Genomic DNA, 17,541 nt, shown 5'->3' with positions numbered 1-17,541 from the left:
CCTGTGCGAGTGGGGTACGTGTATAACTGGGGTTCGAGTGAAGTCTCACACGCGATTTGAGCAGGGTACGTGTATTTCAGGGGGTGCGCGGGAAGTTTCACATGCGATTGGCCCTGTGCGAGTGGGGTACGTGTATTACTGGGGTTCGGTGGAAGTTTCAAATGCGATTGTCCCTGTGCGAGTGGGGTACTTGTATTACTGGGGTTCGTGGGAAGTTTCACACGTGATTGGCCCTGTGCGAGCATGGTACGTGTATAACTGGGGTTCACATGAAGTCTCACACGCGATTTGAGCAGGGTACGTGTATTTTGGGGGGTGCGCGGGAAGTTTCACACGCGATTGGCCCTGTGCGAGTGGGGTACGTGTATTACTGGGGTGCGCGTGAAGTTTCACACGCGATTGGTCCTGTGCGAGTGGGGTACATGTATTACTGGGGTTCGCGGGAAGTTTCACACGCGATTGACCCTGTGCGAGTGGGGTACGTGTATTACTGGAGTTTGCAGGAAGTTTCACACGTGATTGGCCATGTGCGAGTGGGGTACGTGTATTACTGGGGTTCGTGGGAAGTTTCACACGTGATTGGCCCTGTGCGAGCGGGGTACGTGTATAACTGGGGTTCGCGTGAAGTCTCACACGCAATTTGAGCGGAGTACGTGTATTTCGGGGGGTGCGCAGGAAGTTTCACACGCGATTGGCCCTGTGCGAGTGGGTACGTGTATTACTGGGGTTCGCGGGAAGTTTCACACGCGATTGGACCTGTGCGAGCAGGGTACGTGTATAACTGGGGTTCGCGTGAAGTCTCACACGCGATTTGAGCAGGGTACGTGTATTTTTGGGGGTGCGCGGGAAGTTTCACACGCGATTGGACCTGTGCGAGTGGGGTACGTGTATTACTGGGGTTTGCAGGAAGTTTCACACGCGATTGGCCCTGTGCGAGTGGGGTACGTGTATTACTGGGGTTCGCGGGAAGTTTCACATGCTATTGACCGTGTGCGAGTGGGGTACTTGTATTACTGGGGTTCGCGGGAAGTTTCAAACGCGATTGGCCCTGTGCGAGCGGGGTACGTGTATAACTGGGGTTCACGTGAAGTCTCACACACAATTTGAGCGGGGTACGTGTATTTCGGAGGGTGCGCGGGAAGTATCACACGCGATTGGCCCTGTGCGAGTGGGGTACGTGTATTACTGGGGTGCGTGGGAAGTTTCACACGCGATTGGTCCTGTGCGGGTGGGGTACATGTATTACTGGGGTTTGCGTGAAGTTTCACACGCGATTGGCCCTGTGCGGGTGGGGTACGTGTATTACTGGGGTTCGCGGGAAGTTGCACACGCGAGTGGCCCTGTGCGAGTGGGGTACGTGTATTACTAGGATTCGCGTGAAGTCTCACACGCGATTTGAGCAGGGTATGTGTATTTCGGGGGGTGCGCAGGGGTTTCACACACGATTGGCCCTGTGCGAGTGGGGTAGGTGTATTACTGGGGTGCGCAGGAAGTTTCACACGCGATTGGCCCTATGCGAGTGCAGTACGTGTATTACTGGGGTTCGCGGGAAGTTTCACACGCGATTGGCCCTGTGCGAGTGGGGTACGTGTATTACTGGGGTTCACGGGAAGTTTCACACGCGATTGGCCCTGTGCGAGTGGGGAACGTGTATTACTGGTGTTCGCGGTAAGTTTCACACGCGATTGGCCTTGTGTGCGAGCACGGTACGTGTATAACTGAGGTTCGCGTGAAGTCTCACACGCGATTTGAGCAGGGTACGTGTATTTCGGGGGGGGGGCGGGAAGTTTCACACGCGATTGGCCCTGTGCGAGTGGGGTACGTGTATTACTGGGGTTCGCAGGAAGTTTCACATGCGATTGGGCCTGTGCGAGTGGGGTACTTGTATTACTGGGGTTTGTGGGAAGTTTCACACGTGATTGGCCCTGTGCGAGCGTGGTACGTGTATAACGGGGGTTCACATGAAGTCTCACACGCGATTGGCCCTGTGCGAGTGGGGTACGTGTATTACTGGGGTTCGTGGGAAGTTTCACACGTGATTGGCCCTGTGCGAGCGGGGGTACGTGTATAACTGGGGTTCGCGTGAAGTCTCACATGCAATTTGAGCGGGGTACGTGTATTTCGAGGGGTGCGCAGGAAGTTTCACATGCGATTGGCCCTGTGCGAGTGGGTACGTGTATTACTGGGGTTCGCGGGAAGTATCACATGCGATTTGAGCAGGGTACGTGTATTTCGGGGGTGTGCGGGAAGTTTCACACACAATTGGCCCTGTGCGAGTGGGGTACGTGTATTACTGGGGTTCGCAGGAAGTTTCACACGCGATTGGCCCTGTGCGAGTGGGGTACGTGTATTACTGGGGTTTGCGTGAAGTCTCACACGCGATTTGAGCAGGGTACGTGTATTTCGGGGTGTGTGCGGGAAGTTTCACACACAATTGGCCCTGTGCGAGTGGGGTACGTGTATTACTGGGGTGCGCAGGAAGTTTCACACGTGATTGGCCCTATGCGAGTGCAGTACGTGTATTACTGGGGTTTGCGTGAAGTTTCACATGCGATTGGGCCTGTGCGAGTGGGGTACTTGTATTACTGGGGTTTGTGGGAAGTTTCACACGTGATTGGCCCTGTGCGAGCGTGGTACGTGTCTAACGGGGGTTCACATGAAGTCTCACACGCGATTGGCCCTGTGCGAGTGGGGTACGTGTATTACTGGGGTTCGTGGGAAGTTTCACACGTGATTGGCCCTGTGCGAGCGGGGGTACGTGTATAACTGGGGTTCGCGTGAAGTCTCACATGCAATTTGAGCGGGGTACGTGTATTTCGAGGGGTGCGCAGGAAGTTTCACATGCGATTGGCCCTGTGCGAGTGGGTACGTGTATTACTGGGGTTCGCGGGAAGTATCACATGCGATTTGAGCAGGGTACGTGTATTTCGGGGGTGTGCGGGAAGTTTCACACACAATTGGCCCTGTGCGAGTGGGGTACGTGTATTACTGGGGTTCGCAGGAAGTTTCACACGCGATTGGCCCTGTGCGAGTGGGGTACGTGTATTACTGGGGTTTGCGTGAAGTCTCACACGCGATTTGAGCAGGGTACGTGTATTTCGGGGTGTGTGCGGGAAGTTTCACACACAATTGGCCCTGTGCGAGTGGGGTACGTGTATTACTGGGGTGCGCAGGAAGTTTCACACGTGATTGGCCCTATGCGAGTGCAGTACGTGTATTACTGGGGTTTGCGTGAAGTTTCACATGCGATTGGCCCTGTGCGAGTGGGGTACGTGTATTACTGGGGTTCGCGGGAAGTTTCACACGCGATTGGCCCTGTGCGAGTGGGGAACGTGTATTACTGGTGTTCGCGGGAAGTTTCACACGCGTTTGGTCCTGTGCGAGTGGGGTACGTGTATAACTGGGGTTCGTGTGAAGTCACACATGCGATTTGAGCAGGGTACGTGTATTTCGGGGGGTGCGCAGGAAGTTTCACACGCGATTGGCCCTGTGCGAGTGGGGTACGTGTATTACTGGGGTTCGCGGGAAGTTTCACATGCGATTGGCCCTGTGCGAGTGGGCTACTTGTATTACTGGGGTTCGCGGGAAGTTTCAAACGCGATTGGCCCTGTGCGAGCGGGGTACGTGTATAACTGGGGTTCACGTGAAGTCTCACACGCAATCTGAGCGGGGTACGTGTATTTCGGGGGGTGCGCGGGAAGTTTCACACGCGATTGACCCTGTGCGAGTGGGGTACGTGTATTACTGGGGTGCGTGGGAAGTTTCACACGCGATTGGTCCTGTGCGAGTGGGGTACATGTATTACTGGGGTTTGCGTGAAGTTTCACACGCAATTGGCCCTGTGCGGGTGGGGTACGTGTATTACTGGGGTTCGCGGGAAGTTGCACACGCGAGTGGCCCTGTGCGAGTGGGGTACGTGTATTACTAGGGTTCGCGTGAAGTCTCACACGCGATTTGAGCAGGGTACGTGTATTTCGGGGGGTGCGCAGGGGTTTCACACACGATTGGCCCTGTGCGAGTGGGGTAGGTGTATTACTGGGGTGCGCAGGAAGTTTCACACGCGATTGGCCCTATGCGAGTGCAGTACGTGTATTACTGGGGTTCGCGGGAAGTTTCACACGCGATTGGCCCTGTGCGAGTGGGGTACATGTATTACTGGGGTTCGCGGGAAGTTTCACACGCGATTGGCCCTGTGTGAGTGGGGAACGTGTATTACTGGTGTTCGCGGGAAGTTTCACACGCGATTGGCCCTATGTGCGAGCACGGTACGTGTATAACTGAGGTTCGCGTGAAGTCTCACACGCGATTTGAGCAGGGTACGTGTATTTCGGGGGGTGCGCGGGAAGTTTCACACGCGATTGGCCCTGTGCGAGTGGGGTACGTGTATTACTGGGGTTCGCAGGAAGTTTCACATGCGATTGGCCCTGTGCGAGTGGGGTACTTGTATTACTGGGGTTCGTGGGAAGTTTCACACGTGATTGGCCCTGTGCGAGCGTGGTACGTGTATAACGGGGGTTCACATGAAGTCTCACACGCGATTGGCCCTGTGCGAGTGGGGTACGTGTATTACTGGGGTTCGTGGGAAGTTTCACACGCGATTGGCCCTGTGCGAGTGGGGTACGTGTATAACTGGGGTTCGCATGAAGTCTCACACGCAATTTGAGCGGGGTACGTGTATTTCGGGGGGTGCGCAGGAAGTTTCACATGCGATTGGCCCTGTGCGAGTGGGTACGTGTATTACTGGGGTTCGCGGGAAGTCTCACATGCGATTTGAGCAGGGTACGTGTATTTCGGGGGGTGTGCGGGAAGTTTCACACAAAATTGGCCCTGTGCGAGTGGGGTACGTGTATTACTGGGGTTCGCAGGAAGTTTCACACGCGATTGGCCCTGTGCGAGTGGGGTACGTGTATTACTGGGGTTCGCGTGAAGTCTCACACGCGATTTGAGCAGGGTACGTGTATTTCGGGGTGTGTGCGGGAAGTTTCACACACAATTGGCCCTGTGCGAGTGGGGTATGTGTATTACTGGGGTGCGCAGGAAGTTTCACACGTGATTGGCCCTATGCGAGTGCAGTACGTGTATTACTGGGGTTTGCGGGAAGTTTCACATGCGATTGGCCCTGTGCGAGTGGGGTACGTGTATTACTGGGGTTCGCGGGAAGTTTCACACGCGATTGGCCCTGTGCGAGTGGGGAACGTGTATTACTGGTGTTCGCGGGAAGTTTCACACGTGTTTGGCCCTGTGCGAGTGGGGTACGTGTATAACTGGGGTTTGTGTGAAGTCACACATGCGATTTGAGCAGGGTACGTGTATTTCGGGGGGTGCGCAGGAAGTTTCACACGTGATTGGCCCTGTGCGAGTGGGGTACGTGTATTACTGGGGTTCGCGGGAAGTTTCACATGCGATTGGCCCTGTGCGAGTGGGGTACTTGTATTACTGGGGTTCACGGGAAGTTTCAAACGCGATTGGCCCTGTGCGAGCGGGGTACTTGTATAACTGGGGTTCACGTGAAGTCTCACACGCAATTTGAGCGGGGTACGTGTATTTCGGGGGTGCGCGGAAAGTTTCACACGCAATTGACCCTGTGCGAGTGGGGTACGTGTATTACTGGTGTGTGTGGGAAGTTTCACACGCGATTGGTCCTGTGCGAGTGGGGTACATGTATTACTGGGGTTTGCGGGAAGTTTCACACGCGATTGGCCCTGTGCGAGTGGGGTACGTGTATTACTGGGGTTCGCGGGAAGTTTCACACGCGAGTGGCCCTGTGCGAGTGGGGTACGTGTATTACTGGGGTTCGCGTGAAGTCTCACACACGATTTGAGCAGGGTACGTGTATTTCGGGGGGTGCGCAGGAAGTTTCACACAAGATTGGCCCTGTGTGAGTGGGGTACGTGTATTACTGGGGTGCGCAGGAAGTTTCACACGCGATTGGCCCTATGCGAGTGCAGTACGTGTATTACTGGGGTTCGCGGGAAGTTTCACACGCGATTGGCCCTGTGCGAGTGGGGTACGTGTATTACTGGGGTTCGCGGGAAGTTTCACACGCGATTGGCCCTGTGCGAGTGGGGAACGTGTATTACTGGTGTTCGCGAGAAGTTTCACACGCGTTTGGCCCTGTGTGCGAGCGGGGTACGTGTATAACTGGGGTTCGCGTGAAGTCTCACACGCGATTTGAGCAGGGTACGTGTATTTTGGGGGGTGCGCGGGAAGTTTCACACGCGATTGGCCCTGTGCGAGTGGGGTACGTGTATTACTGGGGTTCGCGGGAAGTTTCACACGCGATTGGCCCTGTGCGAGTGGGGAACGTGTATTACTGGTGTTCGCGGGAAGTTTCACACGCGTTTGGCCCTGTGCGAGTGGGGTACGTGTATAACTGGGGTTCGTGTGAAGTCACACATGCGATTTGAGCAGGGTACGTGTATTTCGGGGGGTGCGCAGGAAGTTTCACACGCGATTGGCCCTGTGCGAGTGGGGTACGTGTATTACTGGGGTTCGCGGGAAGTTTCACATGCGATTGGCCCTGTGTGAGTGGGGTACTTGTATTACTGGGGTTCGCGGGAAGTTTCAAACGCGATTGGCCCTGTGCGAGCGGGGTACGTGTATAACTGGGGTTCACGTGAAGTCTCACACGCAATTTGAGCGGGGTACGTGTATTTCGGGGGGTGCGCGGGAAGTTTCACACGCAATTGACCCTGTGCGAGTGGGGTACGTGTATTACTGGGGTGCGTGGGAAGTTTCACACGCGATTGGTCCTGTGCGAGTGGGGTACATGTATTACTGGGGTTTGCGGGAAGTTTCATACGCGATTGGCCCTGTGCGAGTGGGGTACGTGTATTACTGGGGTTCGCGGGAAGTTTCACACGCGAGTGGCCCTGTGCGAGTGGGGTACGTGTATTACTGGGGTTCGCGTGAAGTCTCACACGCGATTTGAGCAGGGTACGTGTATTTCGGGGGGTGCGCAGGAAGTTTCACACACGATTGGCCCTGTGCGAGTGGGGTACGTGTATTACTGGGGTGCGCAGGAAGTTTCACACGCGATTGGCCCTATGCGAGTGCAGTACGTGTATTACTGGGGTTCGCGGGAAGTTTCACACGCGATTGGCCCTGTGCGAGTGGGGTACGTGTATTACTGGGGTTCGCGGGAAGTTTCACACGCGATTGGCCCTGTGCGAGTGGGGAACGTGTATTACTGGTGTTCGCGGGAAGTTTCACACGCGATTGACCCTGTGTGCGAGCGGGGTACGTGTAAAACTGGGGTTCGCGTGAAGTCTCACACGCGATTTGAGCAGGGTACGTGTATTTTGGGGGTGCGCGGGAAGTTTCACACGCGATTGGCCCTGTGCGAGTGGGGTACGTGTATTACTGGGGTTCGCAGGAAGTTTCACATGCGATTGGCCCTGTGCGAGTGGGGTACTTGTATTACTGGGGTTCGTGGGAAGTTTCACACGTGATTGGCCCTGTGCAAGCGTGGTACGTGTATAACTGGGGTTCACATGAAGTCTCACACGCGATTTGAGCAGGGTACGTGTATTTTGGGGGGTGCGCGGGAAGTTTCACACGCGATTGGCCCTGTGCCAGTGGGGTACGTGTATTACTGGGGTTCGCGGGAAGTTTTACACGTGATTGGCCCTGTGCGAGCGGGGTACGTGTATAACTGGGGTTCGCGTGAAATCTCACACGCAATTTGAGCGGGGTACGTGTATTTCGGGGGGTGCGCAGGAAGTTTCACACGCGATTGGCCCTGTGCGAGTGGGTACGTGTATTACTGGGGTTCGCGGGAAGTTTCACATGCGATTGGCCCTGTGCGAGTGGGGTACGTGTATAACTGGGGTTCGCGTGAAGTCTCACACGCGATTTGAGCAGGGTACGTGTATTTTTGGGGGTGCGCGGGAAGTTTCACACGTGATTGGCCCTGTGCGAGTGGGGTATGTGTATTACTGGGGTTTGCAGGAAGTTTCACACGCGATTGGCCCTGTGCGAGTGGGTACGTGTATTACTGGGGTTCGCGGGAAGTTTCACATGCGATTTGCCCTGTGCGAGTGGGGTACGTGTATAACTGGGGTTCGCGTGAAGTCTCACACGCGATTTGAGCAGGGTACATGTATTTTGGGGGGTGCGCGGGAAGTTTCACACGCGATTGGCCCTGTGCGAGTGGGGTACGTGTATTACTGGGGTTTGCAGGAAGTTTCACACGCGATTGGCCCTGTGCGAGTGGGGTACGTGTATTACTGGGGTTCGCGGGAAGTTTCACATGCGATTGGCCCTGTGCGAGTGGGGTACTTGTATTACTGGGGTTCACGTGAAGTCTCACACGCAATTTGAGCGGGGTACGTGTATTTCGGGGGCTGCGCGGGAAGTTTCACACGCGATTGGCCCTGTGCGAGTGGGGTACGTGTATTACTGGGGTGCGTGGGAAGTTTCACACGCGATTGGTCCTGTGCGAGTGGGGTACATGTATTACTGGGGTTTGCGGGAAGTTTCACACGCGATTGGCCCTGTGCGAGTGGGGTACGTGTATTACTGGGGTTCGCGGGAAGTTTCACACACGAGTGGCCCTGTGCGAGTGGGGTACGTGTATTACTGGGGTTCGCGTGAAGTCTCACACGCGATTTGAGCAGGGTACATGTATTTCGGGGGGTGCGCAGGAAGTTTCACACATGATTGGCCCTGTGCGAGTGGTGTACGTGTATTACTGGGGTGCGCAGGAAGTTTCACACGCGATTGGCCCTATGCGAGTGCAGTACGTGTATTACTGGGGTTCGCGGGAAGTTTCACACGCGATTGGCCCTGTGCGAGTGGGGTACGTGTATTACTGGGGTTCGCGGGAAGTTTCACATGCGATTGGCCCTGTGCGAGTGGGGTACTTGTATTACTGGGGTTCGTGGGAAGTTTCACACGTGATTGGCCCTGTGCGAGCGTGGTACGTGTATAACTGGGGTTCACATGAAGTCTCACACGCGATTTGAGCAGGGTACGTGTATTTTGGGTGGTGCGCGGGAAGTTTCACACGCGATTGGCCCTGTGCGAGTGGGGTATGTGTATTACTGGGGTGCGCGGGAAGTTTCACACGCGATTGGTCCTGTGCGAGTGGGGTACATGTATTACTGGGGTGCGCGGGAAGTTTCACACGCGATTGGTCCTGTGCGAGCGGGGTACATGTATTACTGGGGTTCGCGGGAAGTTTCACACACGATTGGCCCTGTGCGAGTGGGGTACGTGTATTACTGGGGTTCGCGGGAAGTTTCACACATGATTGGCCCTGTGCGAGTGGGGTACGTGTATAACTGGGGTTCGCGTGAAGTCTCACACGCAATTTGAGCGGGGTACGTGTATTTCGGGGGGTGCGCAGGAAGTTTCACACGCGATTGGCCCTGTGCGAGTGGGTACGTGTATTACTGGGGTTCGCGGGAAGTTTCACACGCGATTGGCCCTGTGCGAGCGGGGTACGTGTATAACTGGGGTTCGCGTGAAGTCTCACACGCGATTTGAGCAGGGTACGTGTATTTTTGGGGGTGCGCGGGAAGTTTCACACACGATTGGCCCTGTGCGAGTGGGGTACGTGTATTACTGGGGTTTGCAGGAAGTTTCACACGCGATTGGCCTTGTGCAAGCGGGGTACGTGTATAACTGGGGTTTGCGTGAAGTCTCACACACGATTTGAGCAGGGTACGTGCAATTCGGGGGTGTGCGGGGAGTCCTACACGTGAATTGGCAGTGTGGGTCCTCCCAGGTGTTCCCTCTACTCCCTCCACGGTCCCTGCAGGCAGCCCACACCACAGGGGACAACCCTGCACCCCTGGTCATGTCCCGCAGGCAGCCCATCCACCATGGGCATGCCCCCAGCCAAGCCACATGTCAGCTTGCACTACTGATCACCAACTCATGCCCCCCAGCACCCCCTGCCCCCAGCAGTGCGGGGCACCTGCCAGCAGGCCCCCACTCATGTCCCACTCATGTCCCCCTGCACCCCCACCCCCCAACAGTGCAGGACACCTGCCAGCAGGCCCCCACTCATGTCCCCCTGCACCCCCACCCCCCAGCAGTGCAGGGCACCTGCCAGCAGGCTCCCACTCATGTCCCACTTTTGTCCCCCTGCACCCCCACCCCCCAGCAGTGCAGGGCACCTGCCAGCGGGCCCTCACTCATGTCCCACTCATGTCCCCCTGCACCCCCACCCCCCAGCAGTGCAGGGCACCTGCCAGCAGGCCCCCACTCATGTCCCCCTGCACCCCCATCCCCCAGCAGTGCAGGGGCACCTGCCAGCAGGCCCCCACTCATGTCCCACTCATGTCCCCCTGCACCCCAACCCCCACGGTCCCTGCAGGCAGCCCACACCACAGGGGACAGCCCTGCACCCCTGGTTATGTCCCGCAGGCAGCCCATCCACCATGGGCATGCCCCCAGCCAAGCCACATGTCAGCTTGCACTACTGATCACCAACTCATGCCCCCCAGCACCCCCCTGCCCCCAGCAGGGCACCTGCCAGCAGGCCCCCCTCATGTCCCCCTGTACCCCTACCCCCCAGCAGTGCAGGGCACCTGCCAGCAGGCCCCCACGCATGTCCCCCTGCACCCCCACCCCCCAGCAGTGCAGGCCACCTGCCAGCAGGCCTCCACTCATGTCCCCCTGCACCCCTACCCCCCAGCAGTGCAGGGCACCTGCCAGCAGGCCCCCACTCATGTCCCCCTGCACCCCCATCCCCCAGCAGTGCAGGGCACCTGCCAGCAGGCCCCCCCTCATGTCCCCCTGCACCCCTACCCCCCAGCAGTGCAGGGCACCTGCCAGCAGGCCCCCACTCATGTCCCCCTGCACCCCCACCCCCCAGCAGTGCAGGGCACCTGCCAGCAGGCCCCCACTCATGTCCCCCTGCACCCCCACCCCCCAGCAGTGCAGGGCACCTGCCAGCAGGCCCCCACTCATGTCCCCCTGCCCCCACGTCATGACGATCCTCAATCATGGCCCTTATGGCCAGCCTCCCCAGCCCAAAGACCCAACCAAGTATTGCATCCACCCACATAGAAAAGCCAATTACATGATACAACCCCAAAGGCAAGTATGTAAATGAACACATGTCCGTCACACACACACAATGGGTGCAAGTGAATGTGAAAACCCATATCATGACATGCATGAAACCAATGAGATAATACCACACATCGAAGTATGTAGAGAAAAATGTATTAAACACAACATGAATGTAATTAAAAGAAAACACACAACAATGGGAATAATTAAAGAAATGCTGAATGTCCGTAAAAGAATAAAAAACAAGAAATCATAATCCAAAGAAATCCAAAAGAAATGGTGTCCAAAGTCACAATCCAACAAAGCAAATCCAAGGGAAAAAAGAAAGTGAAATCCATTGCTCCATGGTGAAAATAAAAAAAATGAGAATAATCCAATGGTGAACTATGTACAAATGAACAATCCAGGGTCCATGAGCCCAACTGATGAAATGAAACCTACCAAAAATACTACCTAATAAAAAACTATATGCAAAAACGTGGTGCATTGTCCAAGCGCAACCAAAATAAAAAAAAAAGGAAAGGAAACCTAACACTATCTAACTTTATACAATGGCGGCGGGCAAGTCCTGCGGCTCACACTGTGGTGTCCCGGGCCAGGGCATCATCGAACTCCATGTCGATGTCCCGGAGGCGGGCCTCTGCCCTGGCCCCCGAGGTCTCGCAGGGAGGCACTCATGGCCTGTTCCAACTCCCTGCGAGTCGCCTCGAGGCACTCTGCCCGCCTCAACGCCCGACGAATGGAGTACTCCGCCCTGACCATGGTGAGCCGCGCCTCTTCCGCCCGCCGCCGCTCTGCACCTATACACTGGCCCAACCGCAGCCACACGGAAGACACATCCATTCCAGGGTCCTCCTGCCCTCTGGCCGATGCCTGCCCCCCTGATGTCGGTGGCCCCGAGCTATCATTGCTCCCACCTAGAGCCTGCTCTTGCTGCTGCTGCTGCTGCTGTCCATGTGCCCTGTCCGATGATGCCTGCACATCCTCCACCAGCTGGTCTCCAATTGTGGTGTCCACCACTGCTGGACCGCTGACTCCCGACTCTGTCAGGGATGGGATCTCCACCAAGCTGGCTGTGTTGGTCAGGCCAGATCCACAGGGTAACCTGGTGGAATCTGGACCAGAAGACGGCAGGGAGAACGACTGGCGCATAGTCTCCACAGAGGAGGAGAGGTCCGCCAGAGAGCGCGTCACATGTAGGAACCCACCAACCAGGGCCCCTCACAACAGTGCCACGTCGAGACGCTGCTATTCATGATGGTGTGCGTTCTCTGCCCAGGAAGAACGCACGTCATCACGAATGTCACGCGTGCGCAACGCGACACCAATCAGGACGGAGCCCATACGTTCATGGGACCCCTCGTCCACAGGTAGTGGAGAGGCAGATGACATGGCAGTCTCCCCTACCTGTGGACAGGCCTGGGACGGGGCCTCCCTGCTGGTGTATGGTGGTGCAGTCACAGGGTCAAGGACAGGGACATGCACAGGCCCCTCCGCGGTGACCTGTGCTGCCTCCTGACCCTGGCCCTGGACTGCACCACTTGCACCAGTGGTACTACCCCCACCAGGCCCCATGTGCGGCTCAGTAGGGGGCTCCTCCTCCTCTGTGGAGACCACCACAGATGGCAGGTGGGAGCGTGCTCGGGGCTCTGGGGGGCAGTAAAATGGCCTTCAGGGCAGGAGCATGGTCTTCCGTGTGTGTACGCGTGGCCAGCTTGATACGGAGTGAATTGGCACGTGAAAAAAGTGCACGTCAGTGTGAAATCCGAGGAAAGGCCCTTAGCGCGTTAGCGCGTCAGCACACGTATGCGATTTCATTGGACCAAGGGCCCTTAGCGCGTAAGGGCGTCTGTGATGTATCGCGCACGGGCGTTGCCCTGGCACGGGTTGAAGATCCCACGTGGCTTTCCATTGCTCTGTATGTGCTTATCGTGGGGTGCAGGCGTGTGTTTTCCAGCCGTTTTGGTTCACATGCTATTACTTCACAGCGGGTGGGTGTTGGCTACGTGTTCTTCTACACACAATGCAGATGGTGAGTGGTATCCCGCTGGCCCGGGACAATCGCGCAGGGCCCTTTCGCGTGTAAAACTTCCTGCAAACCCCAGTAATACACATACCCCACTCGCACAGGGCCCTTTCGTATGTAAGACTTCCGGCGAACCCCAGTAATACACGTACCCCACTCGCACAGGGCCCTTTCGCGTGTAAAACTTCCCGCGAACCCCAGTAATACACGTACCCCACTCGCACAGGGCCCTTTCGCTTGTAAAACTTCCCGCGAACCCCAGTAATACATGTACCCCACTCGCACAGGGCCAATCGCGTGTGAAACTTCCCGTGAACCCCAGTAATACACGTACCCCACTCGCACAGGGCCAATCGCGTGTAAAACTTCCCACGCACCCCAGTAATACACGTACCCCAATCGCACAGGGCCCTTTCGCGTGTAAATACACGCTATTTTTCACACAGCGGTGTCCGTGTTTGTCACGTATCCCTTTTTTTTACGGCCATACTGGCCTGCCTGTTGATCACGTACGTTTTTTTTGGGCTCCTGGCTGCCACACCGTACTACGTGTGTCATTTTTGCACACACGTGGGCTACTGGGGGGCGCTTGTCTCTTTTTCTTCTTTTTATGGGGTGCCTGTGTGTTGCGTGCACGTCATTTATCCTAGGGGGCCACAGTATGGGACATTCATCATAGCTGTATATACGTGCTTTTTGTTTGCGCACACTTTTGTAATGCGCAGGGATGCTACCGCCTGCCTTCGTGTGGCGGACGTGTTTAGGCCTGTGCGTGTCGTTGCCCGTGCGTGGGTTTGCCCTATTTGATTCCATGAATATGTGTGGTTCGCGTGCGTGTGGGCGTTTCGTGCACTTCCCAGCAGTACTTCCCCAGTTACGCCTTCTTTTTCACGCGTTGTTCCCCATTCCGCGTGTTACGCCCTGTGTCTCGCCCCCTTTTTGGAGTGTGCGCACGGCGTTTGAGCTTGCAATGACTTGTAAGCCTGTGTGCGCCACGTTCAGGTTTGGCGCACATCCCAAGGAAAACACGCACAGGGACTTCCATGAATCGCCTGCTTTTGCCAAGATTTCCGGCGCACGTTTGTTCCATGAATCGCCCCCTTAGTTACAGAGGTCCAACCTTTTCCTGCCAGCGCATGTTTAAAGGGAAATATAAAGTTAATTAAATATGCTTTAAATATGCTAGAAGTTCAGAACCTTTCCTGCCTGAGATGCTCAAAGAAAGCAACGTGTCTAAATGACTAATGGATTACCGTAGGCTTTTTTGGTAATATAGAAACCAAAATTAACTGTTTGTGACATTTTTTTTATATTTTTAAAACAGAACAATACACATTCACAAGTAATGCAAATAAAAGAAGTGCAGAGGATGTATTTTCTATTTGCATTATTTTGAGAAATGCACATGTCACTTTATTCACAAATGTAACGTGCTAATTTCCAGGTGCCCATGCTGCAGCACTAGTGATGTGCTGCTAGGTGCCTTGCTTACATTAAGGTTGTAAGGCATCCCCTGAACCCATGTGGATCCTGGGAGTGCATTTCTTCATAGTAGGGCTTAATCAGCCTGTCATTGTGAAAAGTTCAACAAATAAAATACCATGTCTATCTTCCTTTAAGGGATTGTAACGTGTTCCAAACTTTTAAAAAACATACATACAAAGAACCTTGTCATGCATTGTACTTCCTCTGCGCCTGTTCTGTAGAGGAATGTTGTTGTGTTCTGCACAATTGAATGTGCATCTCATTTATAAATTCAGGGTGCACATACAAATGTGCAGAGATGCCTCATTAGTTTTGCAAATGTGAAAGGGGGATGAAGACCGACTATGATTGTGGGCATCTAAGATGAACATATTCAAAGGAACTTTGTGAATAGATCACATCTGTTTTGGGTAACATTTATTAAATATTCTAGCACTTTCATCACTTGAACCAAAAACATTATTGTGAATAGGCTTATTTCTGTAGATATATGTTGTTCCCATGTACAGAGCTAATAACATTGCAATCCTACATGAATGGTAATAATTTAGAGAATGCCAGAGTCAACATCATTAATGTTTGACATGAGACTCACTATGCCTCAGCACTACTGGCCTTTCTGGGATCACTGACCTGCAACCATGCACTCTTACTATTATTAAATAAATTAGCTCGGTATTCCTCATGAAAGCAAACCATAAGGCATGGCGGACTCTTTCCCAGCCCTATAAGCCGAGAGGCCAATTTGCGTTATAAATTCCCTATATTGTAGTATTATTAACCTCAATAATATTAGTGTGTTGACTTTCGAATGATGAAAAGCAGGCCCAGGTATTCCTGATGTGTGAATACCCTTTCTGATCTGACATACAATCTGACAATTCTGAACTTCAACTTTCCTAATTTGATCAACTTCAAAAAGATTAAAGACTTAGGCCCTGATTCATAGAGCGTTTTCCAATGGGGTTTTACCATTATAAAATGCTTCTGTGAATTAGGCCCTTAGTTCTTCTTACCTGAATTCAAACCTGGGGCATGCATGTTACACACAGATGTCTGCGGTAGGTAAACTAATCTACTGAAATTTCTTATTGCAGTGTTTGATGTGCTTTCTTACTTGAATACAATTCACAGATGCACAGGAATCATTTTCCTCTTGCTAGCTCCCCCATCCAGATTTATTTGAACCGTTCCTTTCCCCTAACATTTCTTTCCCATCCTGAAGCTTTTTAAGTTATCTTGTCCATGTATTTAGCAAAGAATCAGCCTGAACCTGCTCACATTTCTCCCACACTTCCCATAAACATTTAGGCTCTTAAAAGAAATTTGAGAATATTCGGCATAGAAGACTAATCCATGGGAGCCCACAAACTGATTCCACTCTCACAAGGAGAGTTCTGGTAGACTACTGATCACATTTATTGCGAACGTTCACCCAGGCTTAATAGTGAGTTGACACTCTGATGTATAGCCTCTAAATGCCTCCCCTACCTCCAGAAATTACTTGTTATATACAACAAATATGTATTTTATATGACTACATACACACAAAGCAATTATTGACACTGAATGCACTCACTTTCAATAAAGAATTTCTGAAATTTGCACGCTATTATTATTTAGCCTAGCTACAAATAGATGGCCCACTGAGTTACAGACAGTGAATATAATCTAATTCAGGCAAGTAGGAAAGAAACTTTTGGATTGATATCACTTAGTGCCTCCGCAACCTGGTTAATCGCAAAGATTGCGCTGTCGCATTGGTGCGTCATAGAACAGAGACTTTGAGTTCCTCGACTCCGTTTGTTAAACTCAAGGAAAAAAATGCTATGACCACACCTTATTACTGCGCTAGAAAAGATGGAACTGGATCCAAAAAGATCCATAGTACACTTAGTTACAGACATTGCTGCTACAGACATTAAAAATAATCTCCACCTGCCTCCAAAGAAATATCATACATTTTATCTGACAGCAACACATTTTCATTGGTCATACATACCCAGGTACTGCTGATGCATGCGCGCTCTTGCCCACAGTGAATTGGACTACTTTTTCTGCTGAAGCAACACATATTTTCTCTTGCCGCAGAAAGTTGTCATGATCGTTTATCTGCACTAAATACACTCTCCTTTCTGCTGCTGGCTGAAAACAATGCTGTGATGTTCTTCTCAGTTTGACAAGAAATGTGTGTATGTTATGTAAGTTGGTCACTGCAATACAATCCTCCTTAGCACTGAGATGGCACACTCAAAAATAGCTACTGAATATTATCTTTCCCAAGATTCAAAGAATGATGAGATGTTTTCTTTGCAAGCAGCACATTTTTTCTCTGGCCACAGATGCATGGTGTATACAGTTACAACCAATGAATGTACTCTTTTACCTGAATTGTTTTTTAATATAATGTATTCACAACCTGACAAGCAACCAGTGTTTTGTCTCTCCACATAAGGATCATATGCAAGTTACAGACTTTATATATAAAATCCTGCTGCTTCCGAAGATGATAGGGTACTATTGCACAACTGTTCTGTTAATGTATTTATCACCCATCTTTATTTTGCTCATATTCAGCTGTTGTTTTAAATATGTCCCATCAGCGACCAGATTCAATCAAAAATCCATGTTACTTTCAAATGATGAGCAATATAAATACCAATTACAATTACAATACTATGCAAGCACAAGATATTTGGTTTTGCCATGCAAAGAAGACACACATATTTATGACACTGAATTCTGCAGACTAAAACGAGTTAAAATACAGTATAGTTCCAACTTGGTAAGCAACAAGGATTTGTTGTAGCCAAAACATATGTAAAAACTGACTTACAAATGCTGTATATAATTGTCTGACTCCAAAGAATCATAACTTTCTCTATAAAAGTATCAGCTATTTGGTACACACGTAAACATACACCATATTCACTAACAGCCAGTGAATACACTCTCTAGCTAGAAAACGTGTCTAAGACATTTTATTGGCAAGCTCACAATCAACA

This window comes from Ambystoma mexicanum, chromosome 7q (genome assembly GCF_040938575.1).
Source record: "Ambystoma mexicanum isolate Mex_15411 chromosome 7q, UKY_AmexF1_1, whole genome shotgun sequence".
NCBI classification, from domain to species: domain Eukaryota; kingdom Metazoa; phylum Chordata; class Amphibia; order Caudata; family Ambystomatidae; genus Ambystoma; species Ambystoma mexicanum.
Note: the sequence above shows the minus strand (reverse complement) of the source record.